Genomic DNA, 16,330 nt, shown 5'->3' on the forward strand with positions numbered 1-16,330 from the left:
GGGGGGCTTGCTGCGACGTTCCTTCGTCTCCGCCGTCTCTCTGGGTTTCCATGAGATCGGCAAAGATGGCGCTCGCCATGTGTGAAATGACCGATTGCGCGAGTGTATCCCCAGCGATTTCCTTTTCTTTAATCCATAGAAGAAGGAGTCTCTCCATCTCGTCGTTGATTGAGGTCCTTCCACTGGCAAGGACAGTTATGCCTTTAGAAGACTTACTTGCTTTAATGGCTTCCTTATTCTTGATAATTGTACCAATCGTAGACTGGTTACGGCCATACATACTAGCGAGGGTAACGATGCACATGCCTTCCTCATATTTCTTTATGATCTCCAGCTTTGTTTCCATAGTACAGTAATCATCTTCTTACTTCTCCCTTTAACATCACTAGCAATCTTGGGACCAATGGCTAACGAATTAAAGTTATAATTTAAGCACTAAAATGCACAAAAAATACGAGATGGCAAGCACTCACACGAGATCAAGTCTTTACGAAACGCACACGAGATTCTGAACTGAGCGCGCGTGTAACAAAGAGAGAGAGAGAGGTTGCATCTCTCTCAGGCATTGTGGGAGGGATTTCGGCCAATAGCATATCGGCATCTTAGTGACGCTGTGAGGCCGACCAATAGCAGACCAGCTTCTTAGTGACGTATGCAGTGACGTATGAGCGTGGTGGTAAGCTAGGGACTCGCACAGTCGTACGTGTAAAAACCGCCAAGTTTGAGTTTTGGAATTCGATGCCGTAAGGTGGGGAAAAATGTCGTAACGAGGGGACGAAAAAACATCGTATTCCACACCATAACGTGAAAAAAACCTAAGCTAGGGACGCCGTACCCTGGGGGTCTACTGTATTCCAGTTGTGCTCTTTGATTCAGACTAAGCACCCCGCCTCCAATCTTCACAAAGTTGATGTCCAATGTAGCGGGAATGCGACATTCGAGAGGTATCAGAGCGCCTCTGTATCTGGACGCCTGGCTCCTCAGAGCTCATTTCTACATTCGCTGACTGGAGGATCTGCAGATGGCGTTGGATTTATCAGGGGAGACCCTCCATATAAATCAGAAGGAGCTGTTGGCAGTCTTTTTAGCTCTCAAAGGGTTCGAAAATTCAGTTCTGAACAGAGTGGTGCAGGTCACCTCAGACAACACTACGGCGTTGGCCTACATAGGCAAGCAAGGCGGAACCCACTCGAGGTCTCTTTATGAGACGTTGAGAGAGCTCCTTTACTGGACAATGGAAAGGAACGTGAGTCTAGTCACGGGATTCATTCAAGGGGAAAGAAATGTGATGGCAGACAGTCTGAGCAGAAAGGGTCAAGTCTTGTCAACAGAATGGACGCTTCATCAGGAGGTCTCTAAGAGCCTGTGGCAGACGTGGGGTTGTCCTTGTATAGACCTGTTTGCCACAGCGAAAACGAAGAGACTGGAGACTTACTGTTCTCCAGTGCCAGATCCCGAATCAATTCACATAGACGCATTCCTCATGAACTGGTCTCACCTAGATGTGTACGCTTTTCCGGCATTCAAAATAGTACACAAGATGATTCGGAAATTCGTGTCGCACAAGGGCACCAGAATGACGCTAGTGGTCCCCTTTTGGCCGACAAGAGAGTGGTTCACAGAGGTACTGGAATGGATGGTGGACACACTGAGAAGTCTCCCTATGAGAGTAGAGCTACTCAAACAACCACACTTGGAAAGGTATCACCTAAACCTCCAAGCTCTACATCTAACTGCCTTCAGACTATTGAAAAACTCACAAGAGCTAAAGATTTTTCGAAGGAAGCAGCTAATGCGATTGTGAGAGCAAGGAGAGCTATCACCATCAAGGTTTACCAATCCAAGTGGGAGGCTTTTAGAGAATGGTGCAGGGACAACTCTTTTTTTCCTCTAACAGTACCTCTGTGACTCAGATAGCTGACTTCCTTTTGTACCTTAAAAGGAGGCGTAAGTTTTCGACTTCAACCATTAAAGGGTACAGAAGTATGTCAACAGCTGTCTTCAGACATAGAAATGTGGACTTGTCTGATAATAAAGATCTCCAGGACCTTTTCAGATTCTTCGATACCACTAAGGAAGGACATCAGGACTCACCGGCTTGGAATCTAGATGTAGTCCTGAAGTGAAATTCATGCCTTCACCAAAGCTGTAGGCTTTAGACATAACAAGGCTTTCTGCTCCTTACAGCTGGGGTTTCTAGCAAAGAACAAACGCCCTTCACAACCTTGGCCCAAGTCTTTTGAGATTCCGAACCTTGCGGATTTGGTTGGAGAGGAATTAGAGAAGGTCCTGTGTCTGGTAAGAGCCCTGAAGTTTTACGTAGAGAGAACGAAGGATTTACGTGGTAAGTCAGAAGCACTTTGGTGCTCAGTCAAAAAGCCTTCTCTACTAATGCCAAAGAAGGCTCTATCCTTCTTCATCAGACACTTAATAAGGGAAGCTCATTCACTTTGTTGTGAGGCGGATCTCAAGCTTCTGAAGGTCATAGCACATGAAGTTAGAGCAGTAGCAACCTCTGTAGCCCTCAAACAGAAAAGGTCCTTGCAGAGTATCATAGACACAACATTCTGGAGGAGCAAATCAGTGTTTGCCTCACACTATTTGAAGCAAGTACAGATTCTTTACGAGGACTGCTACACTCTGGGACCATTCGTAGCAGCGAGTGCAGTAGTGGGAGAAGGATCTACCACTACAATCCCATAACCTAATACCCTTTTTCTTCTCTTGGAACTGTTAATTTTTTATGGTTGTTTGGAGACTGGACGCAGTCTTCCACAAACAATGATTTGCACTCAGGTGGTCAGTTTGTTCCTTGAGAGCGCCTGGAACAATGGTATTGGAGGAGGTCCTGTCACATAGAGGTTATACACCGGTTTGACAGCTCCTAGAGGTCTTCAGCCCCCTGGGTGGATCGCTGGATCTCTTAAGGAAAGCGGACATGAGGCGGGAAATCATTGAAGTCAGCTTCCTTAACAGGTACGAACCCTTAAGTTTGTTTATTAACTCTTAGGTAAATTCCAACGATGTTGGCTGTCTCTGACCCTCCACCAAATGTGTCAATCAGCTATATATATAACTACCAGGTAAGTCAGATATTTAGAAATGATATTTTCATAATAAAATAAATTTTTGAACATACTTACCTGGTAGTTATATATGATTTAATTCCCACCCTCCTCCCCTCTAGAGACTAAGGGCATGGAAGATCTGAGGAATAGTTGGAATGGTTCCAGGTACCTGGGTAGAGGGCGCACCGGTGGTACACCTGGTTACCCAATCGGCGATTGCCGCGAGTTTTGAAATTCTGCAGTGACGTCAGGGACTAAAGCTTTATATATAACTACCAGGTAAGTATGTTCAAAAATTTATTTTATTATGAAAATATCATATTCTTTCCATATTATCCTCTGTCCTTATACATCTATCAACACTGTGATTACCAAACATTTCTTCTTCACTCAAGGGGTTACCTACTGTACTGTAGTTGTTCAGTGGCTGCTTTCCTCTTGGTAAGGATAGAAGAGACTCTTTAGCTATGGGAAGCAACTCTTCTAGGAGAAGGACACTCCAAAATCAAACCATTGTTCTCTAGTCTTGGGTAGTGCCATAGCCTATGTACCATGGTCTTCCACCATCTTGGGGTAGAGTTCTCTTGCCAGAGGGTACACTCGGGTACATTATTCTATGTTATTTCTCTTATACTTATTATTTTGAAGTTTTTGTAGTTTATATATGAAAGATTTATTTTAATGTTAGTTTGTTCCAACACGAATACTTACCTCGAACTACTTTCTATAGGAGTCACTGGTGATCTCCTCTCCATTGACCAGAGTTTTGAGTATGTTACCCCCCCACTCCGAGCTCTAAGTAGCCTTACCCCCGGCATCAAGGAATGTGCCCCGAGGGTAGGATCAAGGTAGGTCGCTTGCTTGGCTGGGTCACCTTCCTCATTAAGTTCTCTGGTCGCGAGGCGTTCACACCCTCGCTCTCGTATCTCTGTCGATCCTTTGTGTGCGTTCTAGTGTCCCACGTGTTCCCAGCGTGGCAACTTGCGTTTTCCAGTGTGCTTTTCCCAAGTGTTCCTGTGCGTTCACCTTTCAACCGTGTGCTTACCCAGTGTTTTCATTGATTCCCTTAGTGCTTGTGTCGTGCGTTGTGTGCATTATGGAGCAAATTCGCCGTTGTCTTGGGCCTAGAGCCGGGAAATCGTGTGGAGCGTTCCTCTCCAAGCCCGAAGTGGATCCTCACTCCCAGCTGCGGAGGCTGATCGCCATCGCGCGACCCCCAGCTGCGGAGGCTGATCGCCATCGCGCGACCCCCAGCTGCGGAGGCCGATCGCCATCGCGCGACCCCCAGCTGCGGAGGCCGATCGCCATCGCGCGACCCCCAGCTGCGGAGGCCGATCGCCATCACGCGACCCCCAGCTGCGGAGGCCGATCCGCTATCCCGCGACCCCCAGCTGCGGAGGCCGATCGCCATCGCGCGACCCCCAGCTGCGGAGGCCGATCGCCATCGCGCGACCCCCAGCTGCGGAGGCCGATCCGCCATCCCGCGACCCCCAGCTGCCGAGGCCGATCGCCATCGCGCGACCCCCAGCTGCGGAGGCCGATCCGCCATCCCGCGACCCCCAGCTGCCGAGGCCGATCGCCATCGCGCGACCCCCAGCTGCGGAGGCCGATCCGCCATCCCGCGGCCCCCAGCTGCCGAGGCCGATCGCCATCGCGCGGCCCCCAGCTGCCCCCAGCTGCGGAGGCTGAGCGCCATCCCGCGGCCCCCAGCTGCCGAGGCCGATCGCCATCGCGCGGCCCCCAGCTGCGGAGGCTGAGCGCCATCGCGCGGCCCCCAGCTGCCGAGGCTGATCCGCCATCGCGCGGCCCCCAGCTGCCGAGGCTGATCCGCCATCGCGCGGCCCCCAGCTGCCGAGGCTGATCCGCCATCGCGCGGCCCCCAGCTGCCGAGGCTGATCCGCCATCGCGCGGCCCCCAGCTGCCGAGGCTGATCCGCCATCGCGCGGCCCCCAGCTGCCGAGGCTGATCCGCCATCGCGCGGCCCCCAGCTGCCGAGGCTGATCCGCCATCGCGCGGCCCCCAGCTGCCGAGGCTGATCCGCCATCGCGCGGCCCCCAGCTGCCGAGGCTGATCCGCCATCGCGCGGCCCCCAGCTGCCGAGGCTGATCCGCCATCGCGCGGCCCCCAGCTGCCGAGGCTGATCCGCCATCGCGCGGCCCCCAGCTGCCGAGGCTGATCCGCCATCGCGCGGCCCCCAGCTGCCGAGGCTGATCCGCCATCGCGCGGCCCCCAGCTGCCGAGGCTGATCCGCCATCGCGCGGCCCCCAGCTGCCGAGGCTGATCCGCCATCGCGCGGCCCCCAGCTGCCGAGGCTGATCCGCCATCGCGCGGCCCCCAGCTGCCGAGGCTGATCCGCCATCGCGCGGCCCCCAGCTGCCGAGGCTGATCCGCCATCGCGCGGCCCCCAGCTGCCGAGGCTGATCCGCCATCGCGCGGCCCCCACCTGCCGAGGCTGATCCGCCATCGCGCGGCCCCCAGCTGCCGAGGCTGATCCGCCATCGCGCGGCCCCCAGCTGCCGAGGCTGATCCGCCATCGCGCGGCCCCCAGCTGCCGAGGCTGATCCGCCATCGCGCGGCCCCCAGCTGCCGAGGCTGATCCGCCATCGCGCGGCCCCCAGCTGCCGAGGCTGATCCGCCATCGCGCGGCCCCCAGCTGCCGAGGCTGATCCGCCATCGCGCGGCCCCCACCTGCCGAGGCTGATCCGCCATCGCGCGGCCCCCACCTGCCGAGGCTGATCCGCCATCGCGCGGCCCCCACCTGCCGAGGCTGATCCGCCATCGCGCGGCCCCCACCTGCCGAGGCTGATCCGCCATCGCGCGGCCCCCACCTGCCGAGGCTGATCCGCCATCGCGCGGCCCCCAGCTGCCGAGGCTGATCCGCCATCGCGCGGCCCCCACCTGCCGAGGCTGATCCGCCATCGCGCGGCCCCCACCTGCCGAGGCTGATCCGCCATCGCGCGGCCCCCACCTGCCGAGGCTGATCCGCCATCGCGCGGCCCCCAGCTGCCGAGGCTGATCCGCCATCGCGCGGCCCCCACCTGCCGAGGCTGATCCGCCATCGCGCGGCCCCCAGCTGCCGAGGCTGATCCGCCATCGCGCGGCCCCCAGCTGCCGAGGCTGATCCGCCATCGCGCGGCCCCCAGCTGCCGAGGCTGATCCGCCATCGCGCGGCCCCCAGCTGCCGAGGCTGATCCGCCATCGCGCGGCCCCCAGCTGCCGAGGCTGATCCGCCATCGCGCGGCCCCCAGCTGCCGAGGCTGATCCGCCATCGCGCGGCCCCCACCTGCCGAGGCTGATCCGCCATCGCGCGGCCCCCAGCTGCCGAGGCTGATCCGCCATCGCGCGGCCCCCACCTGCCGAGGCTGATCCGCCATCGCGCGGCCCCCACCTGCCGAGGCTGATCCGCCATCGCGCGGCCCCCACCTGCCGAGGCTGATCCGCCATCGCGCGGCCCCCAGCTGCCGAGGCTGATCCGCCATCGCGCGGCCCCCAGCTGCCGAGGCTGATCCGCCATCGCGCGGCCCCCACCTGCCGAGGCTGAGCGCCATCGCGCGGCCCCCACCTGCCGAGGCTGATCCGCCATCGCGCGGCCCCCACCTGCCGAGGCTGAGCGCCATCGCGCGGCCCCCACCTGCCGAGGCTGATCCGCCATCGCGCGGCCCCCACCTGCCGAGGCTGAGCGCCATCGCGCGGCCCCCACCTGCCGAGGCTGATCCGCCATCGCGCGGCCCCCAGCTGCCGAGGCTGAGCGCCATCGCGCGGCCCCCAGCTGCCGAGGCTGAGCGCCATCGCGCGGCCCCCACCTGCCGAGGCTGATCCGCCATGGCGCGGCCCCCACCTGCCGAGGCTGAGCGCCATCGCGCGGCCCCCACCTGCCGAGGCTGATCCGCCATGGCGCGGCCCCCACCTGCCGAGGCTGAGCGCCATCGCGCGGCCCCCACCTGCCGAGGCTGATCCGCCATGGCGCGGCCCCCACCTGCCGAGGCTGAGCGCCATGGCGCGGCCCCCACCTGCCGAGGCTGAGCGCCATGGCGCGGCCCCCACCTGCCGAGGCTGAGCGCCATGGCGCGGCCCCCACCTGCCGAGGCTGAGCGCCATGGCGCGGCCCCCACCTGCCGAGGCTGAGCGCCATGGCGCGGCCCCCAGCTGCCGAGGCTGAGCGCCATGGCGCGGCCCCCACCTGCCGAGGCTGAGCGCCATGGCGCGGCCCCCACCTGCCGAGGCTGAGCGCCATGGCGCGGCCCCCACCTGCCGAGGCTGAGCGCCATGGCGCGGCCCCCACCTGCCGAGGCTGAGCGCCATGGCGCGGCCCCCAGCTGCCGAGGCTGAGCGCCATGGCGCGGCCCCCAGCTGCCGAGGCTGAGCGCCATGGCGCGGCCCCCACCTGCGGAGGCTGAGCGCCATGGCGCGGCCCCCAGCTGCCGAGGCTGAGCGCCATGGCGCGGCCCCCAGCTGCGGAGGCTGAGCGCCATGGCGCGGCCCCCAGCTGCCGAGGCTGAGCGCCATGGCGCGGCCCCCAGCTGCGGAGGCTGAGCGCCATGGCGCGGCCCCCAGCTGCCGAGGCTGAGCGCCATGGCGCGGCCCCCAGCTGCGGAGGCTGAGCGCCATGGCGCGGCCCCCAGCTGCGGAGGCTGAGCGCCATGGCGCGACCCTGCACGATCGCCCGCTTACGCCTGCTGCTCCTCATCGCGCGACCCTGCACGATCGCCCGCTTACGCCTGCTGCTCCTCATCGCGCGACCCTGCACGATCGCCCGCCTGCGGATGCTGATCGCCATCGCACCCTTTCACACGATCATTCACCTGCGCATGCTGCTCGCCATCGCACAACCCTGCACGATCGCCCGCTTACGCATGCTGCTCCTCATCGCACAACCCTGAACGATCGCCCTCCTGCGGATGCTGATCACCATCGCACCCTTTCACGCGATCTTTCACCTGCGCATGCTGCTCGCCATCGCACAACCCTGCACGATCGCCCTCCTGCGGATGCTGATCGCCATCGCACCCTTTCACGCGATCAATCACCTGCGCATGCTGCTCCTCATCGCACAACCCTGAACGCTCGCCCTCTTGCGGATGCTGATCACCATCGCACCCTATCACGCGATCATTCACCTACACATGCTGCTCGCCATCGCTTACCATCACGCAGTCATTATCGCCAGCGATCTTCTTCACCTACGCGGCAGCACGATCCCTCGCCGTCACGCCATCGCTTGCGTTCGTCGCCTCGGACACGTGTTCATTTACCTGCCCACCCTTACTCCCACTCGCCCACTCGCCTGCGCGCCCGCGCGATCGCTCGCCTGCGCGCCCTTGCGACCGCTCCCCTGCGCGCCCGCGCGACCGCTCGCCTGTGCGCCCGCGCAACCATTCGCCTTTGCGCGACCGTTCGCCTTTGCACGACCGTTCGCCTTTGCGCGACCGTTCGCCTTTGCGCGACCGTTCGCCTTTGCGCGACCGTTCGCCTTTGCGCGACCGTTCGCCCTCGCGCGACCATAGTTCGCGGCGAATTCCACAGCCGGTGGTAGCAGCAGGGACGCGTGCTCCTAGACGGCACTCGGGATCACCTCCATCCAAGCACAGGTTGGTAGTGCAGGACGAAGACAGGTCAGTACAGCATTCTTCCCCACCTTCTTTTCAGGCAGGTACCGTCGGGTCCACTCCAAAGGATCGCCCGATCCCTTTCACCTTAGCGAGGATTTTGGACTCTGTGTCCTTGGAGCAGCAGACATGGTTTGGTCCGCTGGCACGGGCGTTAATTAGGGTTATGAAACCAGCACTCGCCGGCCAGGGTAACAAACCAGCGGCTGTCTCTCCTACGCTGAAGAGAAAGAGAGGAGTGGACTTCGTGGTGACTTCCCCCAGGGCGAAGTTGGTTCCCAAAAGGTCGGTCTCGAGGGTCCCCTCTCCTGCACGAGTACTCTCTCCTTCTCCCGCCCTGGAAGGATTTTTGGCGGGGGGGCTTTCCGTTCAAGATTTCTCCATCGGACAAGGGGTGACTGCTTACCTCTTCCTCTGGGAGCTTACCAGGTTCTTTCCCTCCTCGGTTACGGCCCGAGGTTTGGTTCAAGGAAGCTACAGGAAGATCAAGGGTACTTTCCTCCTCTCGAGCTCAGACACCTTGGCCTTTCGTCGTTAAGTATCTACTTGCGGACAAGCTCGATGTTGTACCATCTGGACGCGCTGACTGAAGGCTTCCTTCGGGTGTCTCATCTGTGGAGGTCGACGACCTCAGACACCCTTCCATCCTTGAGAAGAGTTTTGTCTGTGCCCAAGTACAGAGACTTAGACAGCTGCTGTGCGGAGTAAATCGACTTCCGGTTTCACTCCTCCAAGGCGCTTTCTTCCAGACTCTGCAGGGCTCCAGCGCCCCTTTCTTTCAACCACGTCGGCCTAAGTTATCGGCTACGACAACTGGGACAAGGTGTCCAATTGCAGTTTCCTCCTGTCAGGAACAGATGGCACGGGAGACTCCCCCGGGGGGCATAGTCCTAAAAGGAGTTCACGAACTCTAGGATTGCCGGTTTTTTCGCTGGGAGGATGCTTAAGGTTACTCATCCGAATGACAGCTTCCCGATGCCCATTCCCGCACAATCTACTCAAACAACCATATGCCAACATGTTCCACAAAGCCGTAGCTTCGCTACGACTTCTCGCCTGGAGACTGTCCAGCATCTCCTCTCTCAGAGAGGATTCTCGCAACAAGTTGCGATTAGGATGTCTGGATACCTGCGAAAGTCATCAGCAGCAGTCTACAAGACAAAGTGGAAAGTCTTCTGTGGTTGGTGTCGTGGAAGGGGTATCTCTCCTCTCGATGCCACTATTCCAGCAATAGCGGAGTTCCTCGTGTATTTGCGTGAAGAAATGCGTCTCTCAGTCTTGGCAGTAAAAGGCTATCGCTCAGCCTTAAGCCTCACCTTTAGGCTGAAAGGAATGGACATTTCTTCATCGCTAGAACTTTCCTTACTCATAGAGAGTTATCAACTTACCTGTCCTCAGTCTGAAGTGAGACCTCCCCCATGGAACGTGGTTCGAGTTCCCAGGTTTCTTCAGAGACCTCCCTATGAACCATTACGCCAGGCAACAGATCGCCACCTGACTTGAAAGACTGTGTTCTTGCTAGCTTTGGCTTCGGCCAAACGAGTCGGTGACCTTCATGGTCTCTCTTTCGACATCGCTTATTCAAGGGGATTGGGAGAGATAACGTTCAGCTTCGTCCCTGAGTTTATTGCTAAGACTCGGAACCTGGGAGTAGCGGATCCACGATTCGACCTTCCGGATTTCTAGTCTCCGTTCTGTAACAGATGACCCAGACCATCTCTTACTATGCCCAGTGAGGAGTTTGAGGCTGTATCTTAAGAGAACAGCCGCAGACCGTCCCCTTGTGCCTGCACTATTCGTCAGCACAGGAAGGACCTAGAGGAGGGTCACCAAGAGCAACATTTCAGCATGGATTCGCAAGGTCATAGACCATGCATTGAATCCAGACCCTCCTCCTTCACGTCGCCCCAGAGCTCATGATGTCAAGGGCGTAGCTACGTCCCTGGCACTCAAGAGAAACTTCTCAGTGATGCAGGTTCTTCAAGTTGGGGTGTGGAATCATCAGACCACATTCACATCCCACTACCTGCAAGACGTGACCCACAGGGGACTCGATACATTCTCTATCGGTCCTATGGTGGCTGCACAACAGCTGGTTTAAAACCCCAAGCTCATTGGACCAGTAGCAGAAGGTTGAAGGCTATCTACCCGGTTTTAGTCTGCGTGAATGAAAAGGTTTGACTGGCTCTTATTCTTTTCTTCATCCTCCCCTCTCTTGGGGAAAGCAGCATCCTGTGTTCTCAGCACAGCTGACCTCAAACCACTACAGGTAAACCATGCTCCCTTGTGTACCTAGTATTAAGACTAATACTGTTGCGTCCCCATACCCTAGCGAGGTGGTATTGGGAAAGTCTTGGTTACACAGTTTTCCTTCTAAAGACTCAGAATAACTTCACCTGGATGGTCACACTTCTATATATTGTACCTCAGCACACAGCTTGCGTAGGCCGTGGACCTTGCGTAGCAAGATTTTAGCGAGGTGCAGGGACTCCTTATTTTTGAATACTGACATACTCAGAGAAGGAGCCCCCAGGTAAAGCCAAAAGCCACATTGGCAGGGACGTCCACCCTTCCTAATGGGTGAGTCACCCCTAATAAATAGCATGGTTTGTATTCCAGTTACGGAACAAATAACAAATTCGTAGATAATTTGTATTTTTCTTAACTACACAAACCTTAGCTATTTATACAAACTTGCCCGCCAGCCCTATCCCCCTTGAAGTCCTACCTCCGAGCAAAGTGAGCTCAATCACAGGTTTGTGAGGCAGAGGCGGGCCAGTAGCAAGCTACCCTCCCCTACTGGCGGTGTGAGTAGTTAACCCCAGCTAAACTTTAATGGCTCATCCTTTCAGCTACGCCGAAAGTAATACCCCTAATAAATAGCTAAGGTTTGTATAGTTTGAAAAAATACAAATTATCTACGAATTTGTCATATTGGACATCGTACTCCTCATGCCTGTTCTTCAGTGCCTTTTGGTTCACTGAACTTTATCACCTGCTTCATTCTAGCTTTTCCAATCTACAATACGATACTGGTGAAAGATGAATCAACAATCATTCTCATCGTTGGTACACGCTAAAAGATTTTCCCTCACACGAATACCCAATTGTTCCAGCGTAAATACAAACTTTTCACTATTTATATTAGGTAAATTGTTTTTGGCAAAGCTGAACTAGCCATGATAATTTTAGCAAGGGATAATTACCGCATTGGCTCCGTAGAAACGGTCATATTATCTGCGCTCTCCCGATTTATTTTGGCTTCGGGCTTTCATAACCAACGTTACGAGGAACTTTTTGGTGCTCGTGACATTATTTACGACGAGTCTGTCGGCTCTCATGACAGAGTCTCCAGACTCTCATCACGTTGAGCCTTCGGGCTCTCTTGACTTGCGTTATGACGCACCTTCGGGCTTTCGTGACTTACGTTACGATGAGCCTTTGGGCTCTCGTTTCCCTTCAGACCCTTCAGGTTCTCGTAGCATGACCCCTAAGGTTTCTCGGGGCGTGATTCCTGAGTAATCAGTGATGGTGTTCCGAGTTCTCGTCACGATGGTCCCCCGGGGTGGTGCGAAATGGATTCATGATATAATGTAGCTCCTCCCGTGGGTTTCCCCTGCTTGCTCAATCTCTCGCCTCGTTGCATGTAACGTCTTGTGACAGAGCAGCGTCTCATGACATGATACTGTCTCGCAACGAAGCAATGTCTTGTGACGTGCCAGCATCACGTGACGATTAGATCGGTCTCGCAAGATTTTATCCTTACAAGAACCTTCTTGTCCTGCTCCAGAGGTACCCTCGTCCCCGGACGAGGTTTCATCACCATTTTTGGCTGCAGGAAGGTGTCCTTCTCGGAAACTTCCATCTAGGAGAGACTCCCATCAGTCCTTCCAGCCTTGTGGGCCTCCACCTGCTTCGAAGCACCTGTAAACCCCCCCCCCCTTGATAAAGCCCAGTTCCTCCCGCTATAGGAAGGCCTGTGCCGATCTTACCATTTGAGTAAAAAGGCTAAGGTACCTGTTGAGGTACCTAAATATAAGGATTCTCGCTGCCCTAAGGAAACTCCTCTCAGCATATCGGGAGCCTGCGACCCCCGCATGGCTGAAAGCATTATTTAACGTAATGCAGCAAGCTGTGATTGGGGTCAATCCCCATTCCCAGTACTTAGGGGTCACTCCCAGGATTCTCTTGTTGCCTCCTCTCATCCCAGGCCTTTCTCCCTCTGCTGATCCCAGGGGACCTCTAAGGACTCTGCTCTAGCAGAACCCTTGCAAGAGAGCAAGTGAAGAGAGGCCTCAAAAATCACAGGGGAGTCCCCTATTGTTCAAATTGCCCCAGACAAGTCCCAAAGGGAAGAGGAAGAGAATCAGACCTCCTCCCAAAGAGGTCCGACAATTTCATACACGAACTCGTTGCGCCTAACCCCGGCTGAGGTTGCACCAAGGGAGATCGCTCACCTGTCCCGGGGTGAGGAAGTTCCTTTCCCTGTGGATTCCCATCTCCCTCGCAGGTCAGTGGAAACCGCAAGGCCTACATTGATAAAAGAACCCTTGCAGCAATGCATGAAGCCAAAAGGTTTATTTGTGCTTCCTAAATCTTCGGCTATACCTCCCTTACCGTGAGAGAACCGTCAGAGAGAACCGAGTACTTCCTCAGGAATTGTCCAGTTCTTTGTCGATCTCGATGACGACTGACCCACTCTGGGCTCCTATGGATGAGAGCTCTGAAGTGGATGAGCAAGATGATTATGATAACGACATTTGCCAGCTGCCACTAGCCTCAAATTGATGGAGGCAGAGTGAAAGGAGATGGAACATGCCTTCTGGTAGTTGTTAGCCGCCACCCGAACCATCAATGGGCTGCCAGATCCATCAGCCGCCCCTCTTGAAGGTAAGGACACAGTCTTAGACCAGTTTTTTGGCACTCAGAGACCCTTGAAGGCCAGTGGAGCTTCGCCCTGGTCAAAGGTATTAAAGAGTGCCAAGCAGAAGGCTTTGTTTCAGGTGACTGGGTCATCTTTCTCTCTTCACTTTAATTCCTCCTTCAAACTCCTCCCGCCACCTTTTCCAATGCAGTGGAGGTACTACGAAATCCTCAACGAGCTGCTGCTAGTGTTGCCTCTAGATCACTCTATAGAGGCACTCTCGAAGGATATGCCCTTCTAGAAGTTAACAGGACTGCCTGTCTCGTTCTCAGCCTCCGAGATCCTGAATCAGGAAAAGGTCGTGAGGTATGCCATGTAGGCTACCTCGTGGCTTGACTTCTGGTTAGGATCTGTAGGAAAATTGGTCCAATCCCAGGACTGGTTCAAACAGTCCACAAGAAAGTCTATGGAGACTTTTCTTTTGTCTTGCATTCAGGCCATCGAGTTCCTGTCTCATGATGTAGTGAACCAAACCTTTGGGCCAACACCATCTTTAGGAGATGGGATGCAGTTATATCAAAGCTCCATAGATAACGCCCTCAGGCCAAGGTAGCAAGGCTCAGAAATGCCCCCTTGTGAAAGCAAGGAAACCAACAGAAATATTAGATTTCTGTCATTCTTTCTTCATCAGCCTACACGAACAAGGCCTGGCTTCCACCACAATAATCGCGTGTAAGTCGGCTCTGACTAGACCTCTTCTGTACGCCTTTCAGGTGGACCTCACAGGTGAAATCTTCAATAAGATACCAAAAGCATGTGCTAGACTCAAGCCAGCAATCCCTTCAAAGCCCATAACATGGTCGTTGGACAAAGTCTTGCACTGTGCTTCGAATCTGAACAGTGAGGATTGCACCCTAAAGGATCTAACACAGAAAATTATATTTCTGTTTGCAATAGCCTCAGGGGCTAGAGTCAGTGAAATAGTGGCCCTATCCAGAAATGAAGGCCATATTCAGTTCCTAGACACAGGAGAACTGAATCTTTTCCCTGATCCTGCCTTTATCTCCAAGAACGAGCTACCCACCAAATGGTGGGGTCCTTGGAGAATCTGCCTACTGAAGGAAGATGTCTGTCTCTCTATGCCCAGTAGAGTGTCTCAAGGTGTATCTTCGAAGAACTTCAGACTTCAAGAAGGGACAGCTCTTCCGAGGCGAAACCTCAGGATCAAACTTATCCCTAAGACAACTGAGAGCAAAACTCACCTACCTTATTAGCAGAGCGGATCCTGACAGCACACCCGCAGGTCACGATCCAAGAAAAGTTGCTTCTTCGTTGAATTTCTTTCAACACATGGACTTTGAGAGACTCCGCTCATATACGGATTGGAAATCATCCAGAGTCTTCTATAAGCATTATGCGAAGCAAGTGCACGAGATAAAACACTTTGTGGTGGTGGCAGGTAGTGTCATAAAACCTGGCGTCTAATGCTGCGATGAACAGTGAACTGTTTTGGGACTTAGTGCATCGGGTGCATAGGTACTACTACCTTCGAGTGAAAATCACTATGGTGATTAATAGACTCTTCTATACAGGTGCAGAATCTAACCAATAACACCAGTGCCGTGTGAACATTTGAAGACAGTGTTGATGCATATCCAACATCTGAGTGGCATTTTTTATAATGAATTCATATATGTATATTCTTCCCTTACAGGTCAGAAATATATATAACCATGATGTTGATCGATGCAAGGTTAGACTTCTACTTATGATGTATACATTTACAATTTATTTTCCTTATGAAAATAAATATAAAAATGTATCTGCGTCTTCTTTTAACCCTCAGTATATGAAATAAAAGTCCAGAGTTTTATTCTATTCCTTTAAATAGAATCTTGATCGTACCGATATCCAAAGCACGAAAAGGCAATCTCTAGAAAGTTTCCCTTGCATCCTTATGGATACACAAACTTTGAATCCTTATAGTCGAAGTCGACACTTTCCCTGCAGGGGGCAGGAAGCCCTAAGCTAGTTCCAAGTTTGGTGGATATGACAAATAACGGTAATGTAATATATACGGGTCTAGGAGACCATATAAGGAACTCATTCAAAGTAAAGGCACTTATACAAACCCACAGGATGGGATATCCGCACTACGATTCCTTATTTCTTATCCTCTGTCGAAAGTGATGGCTTGAAGGGAAGCGCGTGCTAGTCTCATTAAAATAGTGTAGAGGCGGGATTAAAAAAATACTATGCTTAATTTCAGGTTTACAGAATAGGTTATACTTGCTACACAGCATAAAATTTATGTTATTATTATTTACATACTTACTGACGTAAGGTACAAAACATAAGGAATCATAGTGCGGGTATCACATAGGCCTATATGAATGAAGGGATATCAGGGAAAATAGATAGATATTAGGTGAGGAACAGGAATGTGGGAAAATGCTGAGCAAAATAATACGAAGAGAAGCAATGTAAGACTATTTAATCTGAAAGGAATAGGCCGAACTATATTACGAAAGAAAAAAAAAAAAACTGCGTCTACGAGCCAGAAGGGATCGTTTTCCCGCCAGGCCGCTACAGGCTGTTCTTTTACCTCTACAGGCTATTCTTTTACCTCCCCATAAGTTTTCACAAATATTGGGTTTTATTAATTCCATGTTTTTGGTAAGTTCTGGTATTCAAAGAAAGTTTATAATAACATGTTTAACTTATACTGAGTGTAATTTATCCCAATTTGTGTTAAGATATGTGAAAAATTACAAAATTACAAAGCGTGCATC

This window comes from Palaemon carinicauda, chromosome 5 (genome assembly GCF_036898095.1).
Source record: "Palaemon carinicauda isolate YSFRI2023 chromosome 5, ASM3689809v2, whole genome shotgun sequence".
NCBI lineage: Eukaryota > Metazoa > Arthropoda > Malacostraca > Decapoda > Palaemonidae > Palaemon > Palaemon carinicauda.